Genomic DNA, 20,556 nt, shown 5'->3' with positions numbered 1-20,556 from the left:
CTTGAGTCTGGTCCACTACTTTTCTTCAAACCAACATATACGCGACTGTATCCACAGAAACCGACGTATGTACGTGGCTATGCTTTATGAAACTCATGTATAACCACTTTTCTCTTAAACAGATAAGTTTTAACAGTAGGATGATGCATCAACTACTCCCAGCTTCTATCTGAGATATTCAAATGTCTCTCTGGGAAGTGGTTTGGTGAATATATCAGCAACATGTTCTTTGGAGGGAACATAGTCCAATTTGACCTTTTCATCAAGCACTTGTTCATGTAGAAAATGATATTTGATGGGTATGTGCGTAGTCTTGGAATTCATGACTGGATTCTTTGAAATACTGATGGCACTTGTATTATCACATAGAATGGAGATGGGTGGAGTACATGTGATCTGAATGTCTTGCAATGTTTGCATCATCCAAAGGAGTTGTGTGCAGCAAGATGCAGCAGCCACATATTCTGCTTCAGCTGTAGATAATGCAATTGAACTTTGTTTCTTGTTGAACCAAGACAATAATCTGGAACCCATATAGAATGCACCACCACTAGTTATTTTTCTGTCATCAACGCTTCCTGCCCAATCTGCATCTGTATATGCATGAAGTGTAAGATCTGTATCTCTAGGATACCATAAACCAAAATTCTGTGTTCCTTGAAGATATTTGAAAATCCTTTTGACTACCTAGAGGTGTTATTCCTTTGGATTTGTTTGGAATCTTCCAACTATTCCCACTGCATGCATGATGTCTGGTCGGGTACCTGTTAGATAAAGCAGACTGCCAATCATGGATCTGTAGGTTGGTTGATGTACTGCTACTGATTCATCATTTGAGCTGAGACTGCATCCTGTTACCATTGGGGTACATACTGGTTTAGAATCTTCCATGCCGTATTTTTTCAAGATCTGCTTGAGATATTTGGTTTGTGACAGAAAAATACCATCTTTATTTTGTTGAACTTGTAGACCAAGAAAATATGTAAGCTCACCAAGCAAGGACATTTCAAATTCTTGTTGCATTACCGAAGCAAAATTCCGACTCATGGCTTCTTCATTACTACCAAAAATGATATCATCAACATACACAACAAGTATTAGCAATTTATTATTGTCAATCTTTGTATATAGATTGCTATCAGTTGATCCTTTTGAAAAACCTTGTTGATGGAGGTATTTGTCAAGACGATAATACCAGGCCCTTGGAGCTTGTTTTAGACCATAGAGAGCCTTTCTGAGTCTGCATACAAGTTTTGCATCATTTCCAAGGATGAATCCATCTGGTTGCTCAATATATACTTCTTCTTCTAAGTCTCCATTAAGAAAGGCAGATTTTACATCCATTTGGTATACTTTGAATTTCTGAAAACTAGAAAGAGCAAGGAAAATTCTTATGGCTTCAAGTCTAGCAACAAGTGCAAAAGTTTCTTCAAAATCTATACCTTCTTGTTGAGCATATCCTTTACAAACAAGTCTGGCCTTGTTTCTAATAACTTCTCCATTTTCATTCAGCTTGTTTTTGAATATCCATTTGGTTCCTATGATATTCTTATCATGGGGTCTAGGAACTAATTCCCAAGTATTATTCTTTTCAATTTGCTCAAGTTCTTCATTCATGGCCTTGACCCAACAATCAACTTTGCATGCTTCATTTACATTTTGAGGTTCGATGGAGGAAAGCAATGCTAGATAGCTTGAAGCTTCTGCAATAGTTCTTCTTGTCTGCACACCAGCCTCTTTCTGTCCCAAAATTTGAGTCTCTGGATGATTTTTCTGAACATACTTGGATGGAGTCTTTTCTTCTGCCGTTATCTGTTCTTCTCGTGCTTCATGAGTTTCTTCTTCAGAATTAGTCTAATTTGATGTGGGAGGATAATCCTCATCTTCTACACAATCTTCGATTTTTACCTACTTTGGATTTTTGCATGCTTCATCAACCACAACATCAATACTTTCAATAATTTTCCCAAGTCTTTTATTATAACACTTATATCCTTTACTTCGGGAAGAGTAACCAAGGAGAATGCCTTCATCTGCTCTGGGTTCAAACTTGCCAAGTTTTTCATCAGTCCTTTTGATGTAACATTTGCTTCCAAAAACTTTGAAGTATTTTACAGTAGGAGTCTTACCATACCAAAGTTCATGTGGAGTTTGAGTGTTGTTTACCCGAACATTTGTTTGGTTGAGAATAGTGACGGCAGCGAATGCAGCTTCACCCCAGAAGGTTGCAGGAGTTCCAGACTCATCTAGCATAACATGAGCCATTTGTTGAATAGTTCTATTCATCCTTTCTACCACTCCATTTTGCTGAGGAGTCCTTGCAGTGGAGAATTGCCTTTTTATTCCATGTTCTTCACAAAAGTCAAAGAATTCATCTGAGGTAAATTCCCCTCCTCGATCAGATCTAAGGCATTTGATTTTGCGATTTGATTCATTTTCAACCAAGGTTTTGAAAGCTTTGGATTTTTCAAATGCTTCATATTTATGCTTTAGAAACCCTATCCAACACATTCTGGAAAAATCATCAATGAACAATATAAAGTATTCCTCTCCACGAGGTGACTTTTTCCTTGATGGTCCACATAAATCAATATGAACAAGTTCAAGAGGCTTACTAGCTGATCCTTCCTTTTCAGGGAAGTGTGCTCTGGTTTTCTTACCAAATTGACATGATTTGCATATTGTATTTTCTGGGATGTTAATATCAGGAAGAATAGGAACAACCTGGAATCTGCATGCTTTTCTTATTTGAGAGAAGCTTAGATGCCCCAATATTCTGTGCCATAGCCAATGTTCATCATTTTTGCTTAGATAACATTGTTGTTGTCCTCCCTTGAGTATGTATAAGTTGTTTGGAGTTCTTATACCTTTGATCACGGTTTCTCCTATATCAAGCTCACGAACAACACATCCATTTGATCGAAATACTACTTCATTTCCTTGATCACACATTTGACTGACACTCATAGGTTATGCTTTAGACCATCAACATACATAACATTTCCAGCTTTAACTTTTTCTTTTAAGAGAACAGAACCTTTATGTTTTATGACAGCAGGAGTGTCATTTCCAAATGAAACCTTCTTTTCCTTTTCTAAGGCATTATATGACTAAAGTTTTTCTTTATCACCTATCATGTGTTTCGAGCATCCACTGTCGATGTACCACTGATTTTCTTGTCCTTCTGCATACAAGGCTATACCACATCTTTCTGTTTGTGGTTCTTTATTTCTCCATATTTTGGGATTTAATGAAGTTTGCTCCTTCTGAGATGTTTGCCGAAATTTACTCCTGCATTCAGATTCTTCATGACCGAAGTTGTTGCAGATAGAACATTCTATTTCATTTTCAAGAAGATAAAAGTTATTGTAGGTCTGTTTCATGATCCCCATCACATTCCTTTGATTTTTTGCTTCTCTAGTCATGATGGTCTTGTAAGCAACACATTGAATAACTTTGTGTCCAAAGTTATGACATGAAAAGCATTGGCCATTAAAGAAGTTCCTGCGATTATCGAATCTATTGACCTGGTGATTGTAGTTGCTATTGATATTCATTCTTGAAACAAATTGAGTATGATTTACCTGAGGTTGGTTGTAGCTTCTGTTACCATTCATCCTTGATGTAAATTGAGCCTAATTTACTTGGTGATTTGCTTTATGCCTTCTCTATCGATTGTCAAACTGTTCACTGCTGTTTGTTGCATCAAGATAGCTTTTAGTGGTGGTTGACAGCTTCTGTGCTTGGGATGCTTCTTCAGTATATCCAAGACCTGTCTTTATCAGAGTAGATCGCTGCAGTTTGATAATTTCATTTAAGGTTTCTGATCCTTTAGCAAATCTGAGGTTGAGAGCTTTTGTTTTATCAATATCCTTTCTTAGACCCACAATTTCACATTCTAGTTTTTCATTGTGTTTTTCTCTTTCAGCAAGTTGGAATGTCAGAGTATCTATAATCATATTCTTTTCTTCTATATAGATTTTGAGTTTAGAGATTTCTTCATAAAGGTCATCTTCATCTAAAGCATCCAAGAAATCATCATCTTCAAAAGCCATCAGAAGTCTATAGTCATTACTATTTTCATGTTCATCACTATTTGATCAACGATCGCTATCTTCATGTGTATAGTAGCTCTTCTTACTTACACTTTGTTTTCTATTCCATTTTGCTAATTCCTTACCTTTATCAAGCTTATCTTTATGAGGACATTTGGCAGCATAATGACCGACTCTTCCACATGCAAAACATTTGAAAGGTAGTTTACCTTTGATCTTTTGAAACCCCGTTGAAGGTTCTTGACAAAGTTTGCTTCTTCCTCTCCTTCTGAAATATGTCCTGATTCATTGAGTTCTTCTCTTCCTGAAGCTTTGAATGCGGCTTCTCTCATATCTGATGGACCTCCTTTTCTCATTTCGAAAGCAGTTAAGATTCCATGTAGTTGTGTCATAGTAATAGTTTGAAGATCCTGCTTTTCTTCTATGGCAGATACTTTTGATTCAAACTTAGTAGACAAGGATCTTAAAACCTTTTCAACTAAAGTAACTTCTTTTATCTCTTCACCCAAGTTCTTCATGAAATTAAAAATCTCATCTATACGTAAGAAGTAACTAGCTATACTTTCATCATTGTGCATTTTGAGAGTTTCATATTGAATTCTGAGAGTTTGCAGTTTTGCACGTTTTACCTGATTGTCTCCTTCATAGCTTAGAACGATCTTGTCCCATATTTCTTTGGCGGTTTTGAGCTGCATAACTTTGACAAATTCTGATTGTGACAGACTCCCCAATAATGTATTGACAGCCTTGGCATTGGTTTCATATTGCTTTTTACCTGCCGTATCTGTAGGAATTGCTGATGGAAATGTATATCCTCCTTCCACGATTTCCCAGACATCTGTTCCAAGAGATTGAAGATAGGTTGTGGTTCTTACCTTCCAATAAATGAAGTTGCTCCCATCAAAGATTGGTGGTCTAATGGATCCCTCTCTTTCGTAGTTACTCATGATGATAGATCTTCCTTCAAGCGATCAAGATTCTTCTAAAGGACCTGCTTTGATACCAATTGTTGGAAATAGTACTGAGAGGGGGGGGGGGGGGGGTGAATCAGTATTAGCAAGTCAATAATATTTCATTTCCATAATCAGATTCATATACGCTACTTCAGTTAATGGAACTTGCGTGTATACGCAATTGTATTTAAGGCAACTAGCATATATCCTGCAAACTTATGATTCAGTTAATTCATCATATGTTGATCTTTAATCTGTGCATCAGAACCATATAAATAGTAACCAAGTGCAGTAAAAACAGAACAGACAATCACACACATGAACACAAGATATAAGGTGGAAACCCAATGTGGGTGAAAACCACTTGTTGCAATCGTCTCTATCTTCTTTTTAATAAGAAACTTCTTTTTACAATTTTTGTACTGGTGCAGTCTTATACCAGTACGCAGGCTTCTACCTGTAGAAGGCTACAACCTTCTCTCGTTCTCTAGCTTCTCCTGGAAGGGAGCTACAACCCCCTAGCTCTTTTACTAGCTAATATGTTTACTAGTACATAGGTGCCAGCCTACAGAAGGCTACAACCTTCTCTTTTCTTCCAGGGACCATGTTTCATAAATTTTCAGATTGGATCCATCAATAACATCATTCAAACATCAAATATATCTGCATCAACCAATATCCTTTGTACCAACCACAACTGAATCAATCAATCACTTTTCAGAATGTTGTAACTAGAATACAGTAACCAGAACCCAGAACACTGTAACAGCAAACAAAAGTAGCTAAAGCATATTTTATGAGGTATACGCTACTTCAATGTGTTGAACCTGCGTGCATACGCACTTTTCTCAAGGCGAACCTGCGTACAGATCTGCAAATCAAATTTAAGATGTATACGTTGTTTTGATATGCAGAACCAACATGTATACGCGCCTTTTCTAAAGTGAACCTGCGTACAGATCTGTAAATGATGATTTAATCTTTACAACAATTCCAGACTTCAGTTATACCCAGATCATCATATTTACAGACTACAACATGCGCCAGTTATTCAGATAAAAGATCAAAACCACACAAAGATACTTCACTTCAAGCCTTAAGATCTTGACCCATCATTAGATCTTATCCTTCATCAAGTGCTAAGGTTCATCCTTGATTTAGATCCAGCTATGCACCATAACCCAATAACCTGTATTCTAGATCTTGCTCTTCATTAGATATTCAATACTTGAGTGCCTTTGCCTAATGATCTTCTCCTCCTTTTATAATCTTAGGCCTTACTCAATACCATGGACCAAAACCACTTAGGACCAATACCTTGGACCAAATACCTGGGGTCAACACTTTGGATCAGATACCTTGGACCAATACCATGGACCAAAACTTAGTTTTCCAACATGTACGTGCCTTTCCTTCTGTGAAAGTTCGTGTGTACGTTATACGCTCCTTTTGGTATGCTAACCCACGTGTACACACGGCTTGGTCAATGGGGAACCTGCGTATACCTCTCTTTCTTCAATCTGTGAGTCTGAACTATGATCAGTCATCTGAGTGAGTTGCCATCAAGGACAACACCTGTGTCATAGTGCCAAATCTGCGTCATAATGCCAACACATGCTGGTGATAAATCTTCAACTAGTAATAGTAAATCCTATGGGAAAAAGGTAAAAGTCAAATTTCCCTGTAAATTGTGTGAAGGTAATCATCCCATTCACCTTTGTCCTCTTATGGATGAAGCTTCCAAAGAGTTGGAAAACCTTGCAGTTTCTCAACGTCGTCTTATGACTAGGTATCAAAAGATTTCCCCTGATCCTTTGCTAGTTGATGCAGTGATTGATCAAAACTCATCTTTGGTCAACCCCACTCTCTCTAAAAGTGAGCCTCATGAGTCCATTCTCGATCAACCATTGGTTGAGAAAATAATAGACTTGGCTCCACCTTCAGTTAACTGTACCTTTCCGGTATAGAGTGAACCCCATACCGCTCAGGTTCTTATGGTTTCTTCAGTTTCGAATGAACTGGAGGGAAATCCTCCCGTTCCTGAGGTGCATGAGAATCGTTCTCCTATCCCCATAGTGGAAGGGGGTAGCTCTCATGTTCCTACGACACCCCCTCCGAGTGGTTTAGTAACTTATTTTGATTGGATTCAACCAGTAGGATATCGCCTTTCATCTTATGTGCCTTTCCAGATTACAGTACAGGCTTACCATATGGTCGTACCTAGCACAGTCATAGACGAGGGTGCATCTGTTAGCATCCTGTCCTCAATTGCTTGGCAAGCTTTAGGTTCTCCTCATCTTGTCCCCGTCACCCAGAATCTGTTAGCTTTTAACAGAGGAACCAGTCAACCGTTAGGGATCCTTCCTAAGTTACCTATTACTTTGGGAGGAAAGATTGTCTATATAGATGTGATGGTTGTCCAGTTCCATTTAGATTTTAATATACTCCTTCGTCGTGACTATGTTTATGTCATGGGAGCTCTTGTCTCTTCTCTCTTTCGAGTGATGTGTTTCCCGCATGAAGGAAGCATTGTGATCATTAATCAACTTACATTCATTGGTCCTGAATCAACTCCCAATTAACCATCATCCCTAAGTGGTTCTTATATGCAAGCGGTATCACCCCCACCACAGGTTAATTATGTGGCCACCTATTCCATGCCCACATCTACTGATGATCTAGTAGGTGATGTAGTACACCATGTACTAGGGGCATTGGAGCCCAATTTTTCATTTGGATCCCTGGACATGTATCCCTTCCAGAGTGTTGTTCTCTCATTTGATGAACACCTCTTGGAAGTCATGGCCTCTTTTGGTCTATGAAACAAGGGATATGGGGCAAAGTTCATTGTCTTGTTTCAAACTCCTTAAAAAATGACACAAGGACTATGCGTATTGTTCTTTTACTATGTCAACCTCGTTAAAAAATGAAATAGACCATGAGGATAGTTATTTTACTATGTCAACCTCGTTAAAAAATGAAATAGACCATGAGGATAGTTATTTTACTATGTCAACCTCGTTAAAAAATGAAATAGGGTGTCATGAGCATAGTTCTTTTCCTGTGTCAAGCTTGTTAAAAAATGAAACAAATCCCCTTCCAATTCGAGTCTTTGATTAGATCTCGTAAAATCCCAGTCAAGTCTTTCACTTGATCTCGTAAGTAAACCTTCATTCCATCCACCTGTTAGTAACCTATAGTCTACTTAGGTGAATGAAATGAAGCTTGGGGGTCATGTACCTTGAATTGAGTCATTATGCTGGGGGCATGAAAACTTATCTCAAGCATAGTTTATCTTTGTTTCAAGATTGTGTAAAAATGAAACCAAATCCAAGCATGGTTTTTTCTCATGTTTCAAGCTTATGAAAAAATGAAACCGTCCTCAAGTATACTCCAACATATTTTCTCATGTTTCAAGCTTGTGTAAAAATGAAACCATTCCCACTTTACGTCTCGTGATTACTATTTTTATTAGCATATTTTGTCAGATGAGCCTTGGTTTGTCCATTCCATCGCCACCATCTCTTTGGCCGATCATTCGCTTTCACTTGGTTGTTTTACCCTTGCCTGAGGAACATCTACGATGAGGGGTCTTATTGGCTAGCCTCTTGACCATTACATGTTTTGAGTAGTTCCATCATCACTGGAACCAGTTGCTATCCTTTTTATACCACTCGTTCCTCCAGGAAGAGCATCTTTCAGCTCTTTTATGACTCTCGAAAAATGAAAAGATTTTCGAGTACTTGTCATTTTGAACTCGTTAAAATAAATTAATTAACATCGTATCAGTATAAATTTACCCCTATTTTGGGTTGGGATTGACTATTTACGGAAAAGGCACACCTTGGTTGACATGGTCAAGAGGTTCTCTCGAATATTGTTTTCTACCTTTTCAGGTTCGAGGGACAAATTACGAAAAGGGACATGATGGAGTTTTCTTTTTCGTCTCTTTTTCAAAATCTCTAAATATGAAAAAGACACTGAGTGGTTATTACGTTGGACTTGTTAAAATTCTACGACAAAAGACTCGTCACCATGATGAGATCAAGTTTCTCCTTCCTAGCACTCGTAAAATTTACTAGGATGGATTCATTCGAAGGATGGATTCATTCAAAGGATGAACTTACATGACAAGCATATGGTATCCTCTTCAAGCTTATGTAAAAATAAAGAGGTACTCACTAGAAATAGTGGGGAAAAAGTGAAAGTGAAACATCTCTTGTATAGGCAGCATGTCACTCTTGAACATGACACTCATCTATTTCTCGTGTTGGGTTTGGGATATCCTCACTTATTCACTTGTCCTTTTGGGTTTGGGTGATCCATTTTGCCTCTCATCTGACTATTCCACTTCGTCATTATGACCCTTGGTCCTATATTGAATCAAATGCTACCACATGTCGGAATTGTGTCGCCAATATGTTCAAGAGAAGTCCTATCTGCAGTTTACTACCTATACATTGTCTGACCTTTTGTCACAATCCTGGATCATACTCGTTTATTCCACTTTATTCCTTGTTTCGTGTCGATGATGAGGGAATCATTATGACAACGGGTCGCTTCCTATTGACTTCAGCTCATTATCTAGGAAGATGATTTAGAAACTCCCTTTCAGTACCTTAGAGCTTGCATGCCTTAATGGCAAGTTCTTCGCATCTGAAGACAGGTCTTCATCATTGGCCTTCGATTGGATGATTCCATGAGTGTTCGACTTCAGTTTCATTATCAAATTCATGGATTCATCCATTGTCATTATTGGTGGTTTCTCTCGTACCTGTTAACGGTCCACATCATTGGTCAGTAATCAAGTGGTTTGCTAGCATGGTCAGCTTCAACACATTCATTCGCATGTTAGAATTCGTACTTTCATCGAGTTTGGATAGAGCGCAAGACCCTAAGTCTCGTCTAATATGACTCAGGTTGCGTGGAGTTATGTGTTATTCATGATTGTACACATGTTTCTGCTATACGGAGGGTAGTGACCATACCGTGGGACTTTACATTTATGATGATCCTTCTATATTGGATGGCAGTGTCCATACCTTGGATCTTAGATTTACAAATGATCCTTCTCATTTGGATGGCTACACCCATACCATGGATCCTTTCATATAGATCTTATTATCCGAATGGATACATCCATACCGTGGATTCATGTTTTGATATCAGATATGTATATGTATATGCATCCTTGATTTGTAGGTCTCCTGACAGTGTTTGTCCTCGTCCTTGCAAAATCTCATAAATCATCTCATCCATCACTCCTCATTTGGCCTTCATGCTTTAGGGGGCATCTGTTACACAACATTTTGTCACGCCTCTTGCACTTCGTCGTGACATACCCCGAAGTGCCCAAAACATGACCATCATGCAATATGCTCATTCATATATGCAGTTCAGATCCTTCCTAAGACTTTGATTGGAAAATGCCTTGAGCTTCCCCTGAAGGAAATAGCTCTAAAACCCTAATTAGGGAATCATCACCCTTATGAGACTAAAAACAACGATGATCATCTATTGCATTGTACTTGACCTGCGATGGCATCGCTCTATTCGCTTGTATACCGGTGATGATCCCAAAAAGGCAATTTTCCGAAAGAGGATGAGAAGCTTCGTGATCTAGAAGCTTCTAGAGTGGCGAGCTGGAGGTTGTTTGGAATAGATGAGGTCAAATTCTCCCAACTTGGCCTCTTGGTCTTATCCCTATGAACTAACTCCTTGAGATAAGTCCCTACTCCTATCTTTGGAGAGATCCTAACTCCCTTTCCGAGCCTATATATTCATCCTCTCCCATTCCCAAATGGTTGGTCTATGCCTATTTACACCCTTATGCTAAGATTGTGTCTATATGCTACTCCTTTGGCTTGGAGAATGAGTGCTTGGAGAGCTTAGCTTGGACTTGGATATTCATTCAAGGAGAGCCTATCAACATCAAGGCTTGGTTGTATGCTTCCCCTTATTTTCTATTAATATACAACTGTTGGTTCATTTCCCTAAATGTGTATGCTCATGTATCATTTAGCTTAACATTCCTTAATCAGTTAAGTAGGTTGTTTTTAAATATGCTATTTGTATTTGCATGCCTTGTTGTGTCTTGATCTCTTGTGCAGGTGCATAAATGTTAAGAGCAGCAGGAACGAGCCTGTGACGCAAGTGATTCAAGGTCTTCAACAAAGGAGATCGAGATAGCATCAGAACGAGGTAGGCCATCTTCTTCATCTCTCTTTTCAATTGTAACTTAGGAGAGTGTCTGGTAGATTGTCACTTCGGTTGCTAGACCCACTCATTGGGCTAGAGGGATCGTCTTTGTCTGCAAAGAGGATTTACCTAGACAACAGCCTCATTAATGTATCTAGAAACAATGAGTATGCCTTTCAGATTTATACATAAATTTTAAGATCATTATCTAAAGTTAAATAAAAGTATCACGAAGATATTTTGTGTATTTTTCATCCATTTTTTCTTTAAAAAATACAAGAATTTTGCATTCAAATGTAATTTACTTTTAGAAATTCCATCAACTTTCACTTCCATTATCTATACATATGTTGAAAAGAAATTCAATTAATTGTCGTCTGATTAATTTGAATCTCCCCATGACATGGAGCGATTGTATCACGAACACCTATAACATGATGGGGGCAATAATTACCAAGTTGAGTTCGATAGGAAATAAAAGCAACCTTCTTGTCCTTGGAATCTTGAGTTTTCTTCTTAAATTTTGCAAGCTCCTCACACATGTTGAAACAATTTATCTTAGAGTGATTGGTTTTCCCACTATACTTGCATGAATTTGATTGCTTCTTTTGAGAATTACCCTCATTAGAATTATTAGAAGATTCATTTGCAATAACATCATCATGCACAACCAATATTACGTCCTTTTTAGGCCCTTTATATTGACCTACACTACAATATGCAATATGAGTATTCCTAATGACAAATTGGACCAAAGTAAAAGCTGTTGAAAATAGCAACAAGAAATGATAAAAGTAGAATCTCGAATATTCCAATTTTAATTTGTCCTTGAATTAAAATTGTGAATTAAAGTTGAATTTAGTCTCACCAACTGCTTGAAAAATAATTAATTAATTCATCTTGAGTTAATTAGATGGAGAAATTCAAGTTAGAAACCTTTCTTAAGTCGTGCAACAGTTATCCCTTAAATTAAGGAGATTATCCCTTAATTAAGGAGATAAGATTGAGTTATATTTGAGTTGTAATTAGTTAGCTCAGTTTACTGAGTTAAGTCTAGTTAAATTAGTTCCAAACTGTTTGAGGAACTAATTGTGAGTTATCAGTCAATTGATACATGCATGCACTCAACTAGTGTACTCCAGATAACTGAAGATTCCCTCATCAGAAATTCATGCATGTCTATTCAGAGAAAGACCCAGTTGAGCTAAATGTCAAGGACAGGTTACTATCAGTTGCATGTGTTTTCCTATAAAGGAAACTCATCCATGTAGTCAAGGAAAAGGTTCCTTGAGGATTGTGCAGTTCTGACAGTGTGTTAGAGCAATGTTACACTGGGTGAAGGAGATCATCCCAGAGGTAACTGCATAAGGAAATAGGAGCTTGGAGGGCAAAGGAGAAGGCTTGTGAGAAGAGAAGGCTTGTGAGAAGCCAGGCTTGCTGTGAGAGCTGGCTAGCTGTGAGAGCTGAGGCTTTGTATAATTCTCATGTATTTCAACCTTGTATGATAATACAGATAGTGGGGTTTTTAGCTGAGGCTTTCCCCTGAGTATTTTCTGTGTTTCAAGTGCATTGATTCTTCTCTTATGGTTATATGTGTTCAGCTCTGATTTAGCTTGATATTTAAGCTTCCACAAGTTTGATAGTAGAAGTAGATTATAGCATTTTGCTTTGGTATATTGCATTATCGAGTTAATCTACAGTCAGATTTTCTACATAAATATCAGAGGTATATTTGTAGAGAATTTGCAGGAAATTCTACACGGTATCGGAGCCAAGTTTATCGGAGCTGTGAACAGTATATGGAGAAGAGAATTCGAAGTTTGAAGTTTGGGGTTGCAGGTGCAAATCGAATTCTTATCATACTTCAAGGTTGGCCAATGGTGTTCTATGGCTTGAGACTCGAGTATGCCTTGGAAGGCATCTTGAATTACATAGCATGGAAAGATTGCATGGAGGCTGTATTAGAAGACAACAGCTTGAAGGATTTCATTGATCAAGAAATCCCAAAGCCAGCTTCAACTAATGCACAAGAGTTGGCTGAGTGGAAGAAGTGTGTGGCGAGGGTGAGACAGATCATCCTTGAGGGATTTCGAGACCATATTGTCTCGAGTCTCTATGGGAAGGATACTCCATATTCAATGTGGAAGACATTGAAGGACCTCTACCAAAACAATAGCGACTAGAGGAAATTGGCGCCCAAGGATAAGCTTCAAAGAATCAAGATGGAGAACAGCGATACTATTTCCACATATCTGAACAATCTCACCACCTGTAGAGATGAGCTTGGAAGTGTGGTAATAACTATTGACGATGATGATATGGTGAGCCTCACTCTCTGTGGCCTTCCAAAGAGATGGAATAGCTACCAGGACTCTGTGAATGGAAGGGAGAAACTGTCGGATTGGGAACGACTGTGGTCGGATCTCATGCAGGAGGAGATCAGGAGGAGCACACGAGATGGTTCTTCATCCAAGGATGATGATGAAGAAAATTTGGCCTTAGCAAGTAAGGCAAGGAAAGGGAAGGGGAAGGCTTCCCATTCCAAATCGAATTCTTCTCATGGAGGGAAGAAGGTTGACAAGTCTAAAGTGAGATGATTTAATTGTCACGAGATGGGTCATTATGCGACTAATTGCCCATCGAATAATTCCAAGAAGGGATCCTTAGATGGATCAGAAGATGAGGCATTAGCCTCTCAGTTCGAAATGGACTTTACTCTCATCGCATGCATGGTGTCATCGATGATGGGTTGTGGTTGGTATCTTGATAGTGGAGCCTCATTCCACATGACCAACGATAAAAGTTTATTCAATACCTTGGAGGAGAAAGACCTCAAGATGCGCATAGAGATGGGTGACGACGAAAGGTTTAGTGTTTCAGGAGTGGGCACAATTGCTTTTCAGAGGGAGCATGGAGCTTCTATCACCTTGACAGATGTGAAGTATGTGCCTGGACTAAAGAAGAACTTGGTATCGGTCGCGATGTTGGAGGACAAAGGCTATGATGTTGTTTTTAGTAAGGGAAAGGTTTTCCTTAAACACATCACCACGAGACAGGTGAAGCAGATCGATTCACGAGTCAAGAATCTGTATGATCTTGAGGTTCAAGATGCATGCAAAGCCTTGAGGAGCAAGGAAAATGTTAGAGACTTGGTGGTTGAGAGGGAGAGTAAATTACCTCTCAACATGCAGTCCCAGAAGAAGTCTCAGACAATTGTGGAGGATCCACAATTGGAGAAGTCGGCAAAGGGATCACATGCAGCCATACCTCCAGGTGTGAGGTGGGGCAATGTGAAGTGATAGTCTCAAGAAGGCTAAAATTGGGCAGGGTCCATTGAGAGGTTTTATCTCATGGATCGTACCTTGCTATGGGAGCCCAAAGTACATAGTAGCGGGAGGAATCAATGGGATTGATGCAGTCAGAGATCAAAGTGACAAAGGCTAGAGCAGTCAAATACTGAAGAGTGCAGAGAAGGATTAACAACAGTGCAGAATGGCTGAGTCAGCAGAAGTGCAGAGTTTTCAGTTGACAGAGGCAATAGCAGTCAGAGACTTTGATGACATATGCATCATTCTGATTCAGGTTGGATGTTTTTTTTGTTTCTGGAGTTACTGGAGCAACAACACTAGAGAGAATTGTTGCATGCAAAACATTCCAAAGGTTCAGGATCAAGATCGAGTTGAATTCCTTTCTTGTTGAGAGGGAGTGTTGAAAATAGCAACAAGAAATGATAAAAATAGAATCCATAATATTCCAATTTTAATTTGTCCTTGAATTAAAATTGTGAATTAAAGTCGAATTTAGTCTCACCAGCTACTTGAAAATTAATTAATTAATTCATCTTGAGTTAATTAGTTGGAGAAATTCAAGTTAGAAGTCTTTATGAAATCATGCAACAGTTATCACTTAAATTAAGGAGATTATCCCTTAATTAAGGAGATAAGATTGAGTTATATTTGAGTTGTAATTAGTTAGCTCAGTTTACTGAGTTAATTCTACTTAAATTAGTTCCAAATTGTTTGAGGAACTAATTGTGAGTTATCAGTCAGTGGATGCATGCATGCACTCAACCAGTGTACTCCACATAACTGAAGATTCCCTCATCAGAAACTCATGCATGTCTATTCAGAGAAAGACCAAGTTGAGCGAAATGTCAAGGACAGGTTACTATCAGTTGCATGTGTTTTCCTATAAAGGAAACTCATCCATGCAACCAAGGAAAAGGTTCCTTGAGGATTGCGCAGTTCTGATAGTGTGTTAGAGCAGTGTGTGAGAGCAGTGTTACACTGGGTGAAGGAGATCATCCTAGAGGTAACTGCGCAAGGAAATAGGATCTTGGAGGGAAGAGGAGAAGGCTTGTGAGAAGCCAGGTTTTCTTGTGAGTATCCAGGAGGATTGTACTGAGAGCAGGCTGGCTGTGAGAGCTAAGGCTTTGTATAATTTTGATGTATTTCCACCTTGTATGATAATACAGATAGTGGGGTTTTTAGCTGGGGCTTTCCCCTGAGTATTTTTTGTGTTTTGTTGTATCTCTAAGATAATAATGGTCAGCTATTATGCCAAAGCATCTAAGATAATTGTTTTGGGCGTTTTGTTTTAATTTGGGAGACCAATGGATGAAACAGATATAGAACTGATATGCCTAATCTCTTGAATATTATCAATATCTCAGCAGAGGGCTGCTATAAATATTTACACAGTGAAATAGCTTTTATGATGATGAGTAGAAACAAAAAAGTAATATGATTGCCACAGTTTTCAAATTGAAAGCTAAATAATCATAAGTATGAAAACCTTTAAACTATGTTTAAAGGTTTGAGAAAATACACATGAGCTTACAAAAGATGCTGATGATTTATTGATTTTGAGGGAATTAATTAAACAAACAGTCCATTAATTCATTCTCTTTATAGATTATCACTTCAGAAGCTTATAGGAATAGATTGAAATACAATTATTCCTACCTAGTTATCTCTGCAAGACACAAGTATATGAAGAAAAAACATAATGAATAACACTGGAAAAACTTACAGGAAACACAAACTGTGCAAAAACAGAATTCAGAATCCTTTGCTTCGTATTAATGATACAGAAAGATTGATTACATCAGATGTCTAGAAATTCTTCTTCAAGGGTGCAACCTTTAATAGCTCGTGAAGGGAATTATTTATACAACAGTGGGATGAAAAATATCCTGAAGTGCTTTACAAAAAGAGATTATTAACAATAAAAATAAAAAAACTGCCTAATGATCTGGCGCTATTTTGGTGTTGCGCTGTTTGATGACTATCACTGAAAAAGTTGAAAAATGGTTGAAGCTGGCTGACTATTCCCTCAAAAACTGAATGTTGTTCAATTATCCTTAATCAAGTAAATCTGTTAATTCTTCCAAGTGTTTCTTATCTGGGATAGAAATCTTTGCTACCCTCCTGCAGATTTCATCCATCTCTCAATGAATTTAGTAAAAGTGGGTTTTACCAAAAATATATGCTTGATTTCATCCAGGATGAAGAAAGAATCCCTAAGTGTTTTTCCTATGAGAGCTGGTGCTGTTGATCCTTTGATATTGGTGACTAAAGCTGCATGGGTACCCACCTCTATTAACTTCTTGACATAATCCTCAATTGGCATTAATTTATCATTAATAACCATCATAGAAGGTAAACCCTTGCTCACCAAAGGTTCAACTTTGTTGAAAAATCTCTGAACTATGTTGTTAACATTGCTGCACTTTTCTTGTAGCTGAAGGGTGAGATTTTTCTTAGTGATAATCTTCTTTACCTCTAATATCATTGCAGTTTTGTCATTTATTCTTAATTCCTCAAGCTCATAGTCATCCTTGGAATTTAGAAATTTGATTATATTAGAGGAAATCTCTGGCATATCCTCCAGCTGCTTAGTTATGGATTCCATGGCTTCCTGAGCATTTTCCAATAGATCTTTCTAATTGAATATTATCTTAATGGAGGGCCAAATCTCCTTGATTGCTTCTGTGATTTCTTCCCACATAATTTCTTTTGCTAAACCCAACTTGTTTCCTATGAAGGAATCTATGAGTTCTCTCTGCAACATTTCCACTTGGCCTTTGAGTCTGTTTGTTTCAGTGGTATGTGAACTATCTGATATAGAGTTCATAAGTCATAATTCTTTGAGTTCATCCTTTAGTTTATTGATTTCTCCTATCTGGATAGACAGGTTCTGAACAGCTTCAGTAAGTTGTTCAGCTCCTTCTGCTGTACCTGTTGCTGATGAAGTGGATGAAGTAGAAACTCTGGTAATGGGAACTTATCCAAGAGAGACAACATCCATTGAAGTTTGAATTTTCTTGATTGCTTCCTCCTTCTCCTTAACCAATTTCTCCATCTACTCCTCCATTTGTTTTATTTGCAAATTCTGTTCTATGATGAGCTTCATCATATCTGACTTTTGAGTCTTTGTCTCCTCGATTTCTTTGGCCATTGGATCCTCAGATGCTGGTAGTTTCAGTTGTTTCTTTAATGCTGCAACCTCAGTGTTATTTTTCTTAATGAGCTCCTCTGCAACATTTATGTTTGAGGGATCATATCCCATCCTTAGCACTAGGTTTTCCAAGGATTGAATCTTGGTATCCTTTGTTAACGAGGAGACCTTCTCCAACTTTAATTGTGACTGAACGTTGGCCAATGTAACCTGCATTTTTGACAAACTCATAGCAGTGTTTGTTAAGGTTGAAGCTTTCATCTGTCCAGTTTGTTTGTGCATCTCAATTTGATCAATTGGATGCACATCCTTAACATTAAACTCAAAAGAAGTGTGTTTCTGGTATTGTGCTGCAGTCCTGGGCTGAGGAAATTGGGCCTGCAAGAAAGCCATTTGCATCTTCCCCTTCTCAGAGTCGAAGGCTGAAAGAAGCCTGGCTTGAGAGCTGGAAGAATACTTCCAGAACTGGGTGTAATTATTCAACTTGAATTCTTCATTCTTTCTTTTGATTTCACTAAAGACATGGAAGATGTCTTCCTCTTTATTCTCTGGAACACCTCCAACAATTTGGACTATCTGATGTTCATGAGAAGTGGTAGATTGAGTTGGAGATTGTATAGGTTGTCCACCAGACTGTGAATCAATATTCATAGAGACCCTTTGTTTCTTTTTCCTGTGAAAGACTTTGAGGCCTTGGCTTGTTGCATTCGTTTCAGGTGAAGATTTTTCTTCCCTCCCTCTCTTGGCAGTCTTTTCCTGTGCAATCAGAGTTTTCATATTTGATGTAGAGACTGCCTGCTCCTCAGCCTCTTGGAGGGTATTCTCTGTCCATTCCAACTTATTCTTGAACTGTTCTATCTCAGGCCTAGCTGTATGATGATATGGTGTGAACTTATTTTCCACCCTGAGTTTGGAGATGACTCCCAATGGGTCATATGACCAAGAGAAACTGAGAGAAAATTTCATTTCTTTTAACATCTTATCAGCTTCCTCCCCTGCTGCCCTAGTATTACAAATGAAGCGACCAACTTGAGCTTTAAGATTAAATTTTGATTTCTTTTTGGCAGCTACAAAATGTACTTCATCTGCATTCAATCTTTGCCTCAAGTACTCTAGTGCAAAGATTCTAACAGGGAGGTACTTTGGCAGTTTGTAGGGTGGAAGCTCACAGCCAAAAACCCTGATTTCTGTGTAGTTTTGGTAGCAATACCAATCTCATGTTGCAGCTTGATCTATGAATTGAAGTTCTTTGATAATCTCCTCACTGATCCTTGGTAATGGAGTGTTGCTCATAAGGCTGAGGGTTGGATGAATAAATAGTTCTATGAACTGCTTGTATGTGAATTCTTCTTTCTCCTTCATCCCCATTGAAGTCCAGAAAATCACTGACTGTTGTTGTCCTTCTTCATCAAGTTTCTACAAAGGAAATGGGAATTTGTCTCCCTGAAAATATATAAAAAGATACACAAGTACTGAAGCATACTTGAATACTTCTTCAATGTTAAATTTGACAAACTGTTCATGTATGGTTTCAGCTATGAAATGACTGAAATCATAAATAACAGTAGGCTTAGAATCAGACAAAAAAAAAAAAACACATGGATAAGAAACCAAGGATGGCTTCATTGACAGACTAATCAGAGTGATAACCAAGAAAATAGGACAGGATAGTAGTAATATGCCTGGTTCTATCAGGAAACATAGATGAATCATAAGGGGAATTTCTCTTTGGTAGAGGACTACCAATTGCTAAAAACAGTTCCAGGGTCTAGGATCTCTTGGTAAAGTCCAGTTTGTTATAAGTTTCTATCAGGTTTTCATGGTAAAAAGGATGAGTTAGTATAGTGGCAGGGGCCTGCAACATTTTCTCAATTGAATCAGCGTTAATGGGATAGAGGATTTCTCCAGTAGGTGAGATAATTGCTCTCTAGGTGGGATCATAGGATTCATGGAATTTTCTCACAAACTCTGGAACTCTGTGTATTTGTGGAAAAATATAGTGGGGTAATTGGGATTCCCAGAGCCAAATTTCATCACTCTGGTCAATTAGCTGCTCTTCCCACCAGCAATAAATTTCAAATAAATCAAATTGAGAAGAAGTCTCAATGATTTTGCAATCCTTGTCAACTAATGGAGTATGGTGGAAATCAACCTGTGGGTGAATTAGAGGATTTGAAACTTCTGCGATGGTTTTTTCCCTTGGGAGGCATTTTTTCAAACAAAATTGCAGACTATAAATGACAAAATGGTAAAAGGAGTTACCAAAGTGGAGACAAGCAACTAACAAGTGGACCTGGAAGATGTGCTTGCGAACAGGACAAGTGGCTGAGTTGTATGAGCAGGCAGGCTTGAAGAATAATCTTGGTCGCAGAAGTTAACTATGTAACCTTTGAAATGCATGACATAGTGTTTATAAAGAGAAAAATGGAGTGGGAGGGTGGCGCCGAACGTTTGAAAATTCATTAATTATCCAATGGGTTAATTAACGGACATTTGGTTATAAATGCACGGGAGCGGAAATGAATGGGCAATGGATAGGCGGCATATGATTGGATGGGAGATATGAAGTGAAATGTGACATGGAGGTGATGTGGGGTGGTGGTAAACAGCTATGAAGGATACCACGTTCGGGGGTAAGACGAAGTGGTTTGTGGTTTTGGGATTTCTAGTCCCGAAAGACTAAAAGGTAATTTTTGTGGTTTATGTAGGCGGCATTAAAGACTTCCCATTCCCCACCCCCCACCGATAAAATTCGAACAGCGAATGAGGGCCGAAAGGGAGTGTGGTGTTGAGAATGCAACAAGATGATGGAGCTTAGTGGAAAGAAGTCGCCTTCACTAAGTGGGCCCGCAGGCTATTTTTGGCACAAAGTCTATTTTTAGACATATGGA

Source organism: Pinus tabuliformis, chromosome 7 (genome assembly GCF_031772625.1).
Source record: "Pinus tabuliformis cultivar Carrire ecotype Pingquan chromosome 7, CPIR1, whole genome shotgun sequence".
NCBI lineage: Eukaryota > Viridiplantae > Streptophyta > Pinopsida > Pinales > Pinaceae > Pinus > Pinus tabuliformis.
The sequence above is the reverse complement of the archived record's forward strand: the minus strand, read 5'-3'. Positions refer to the sequence as shown.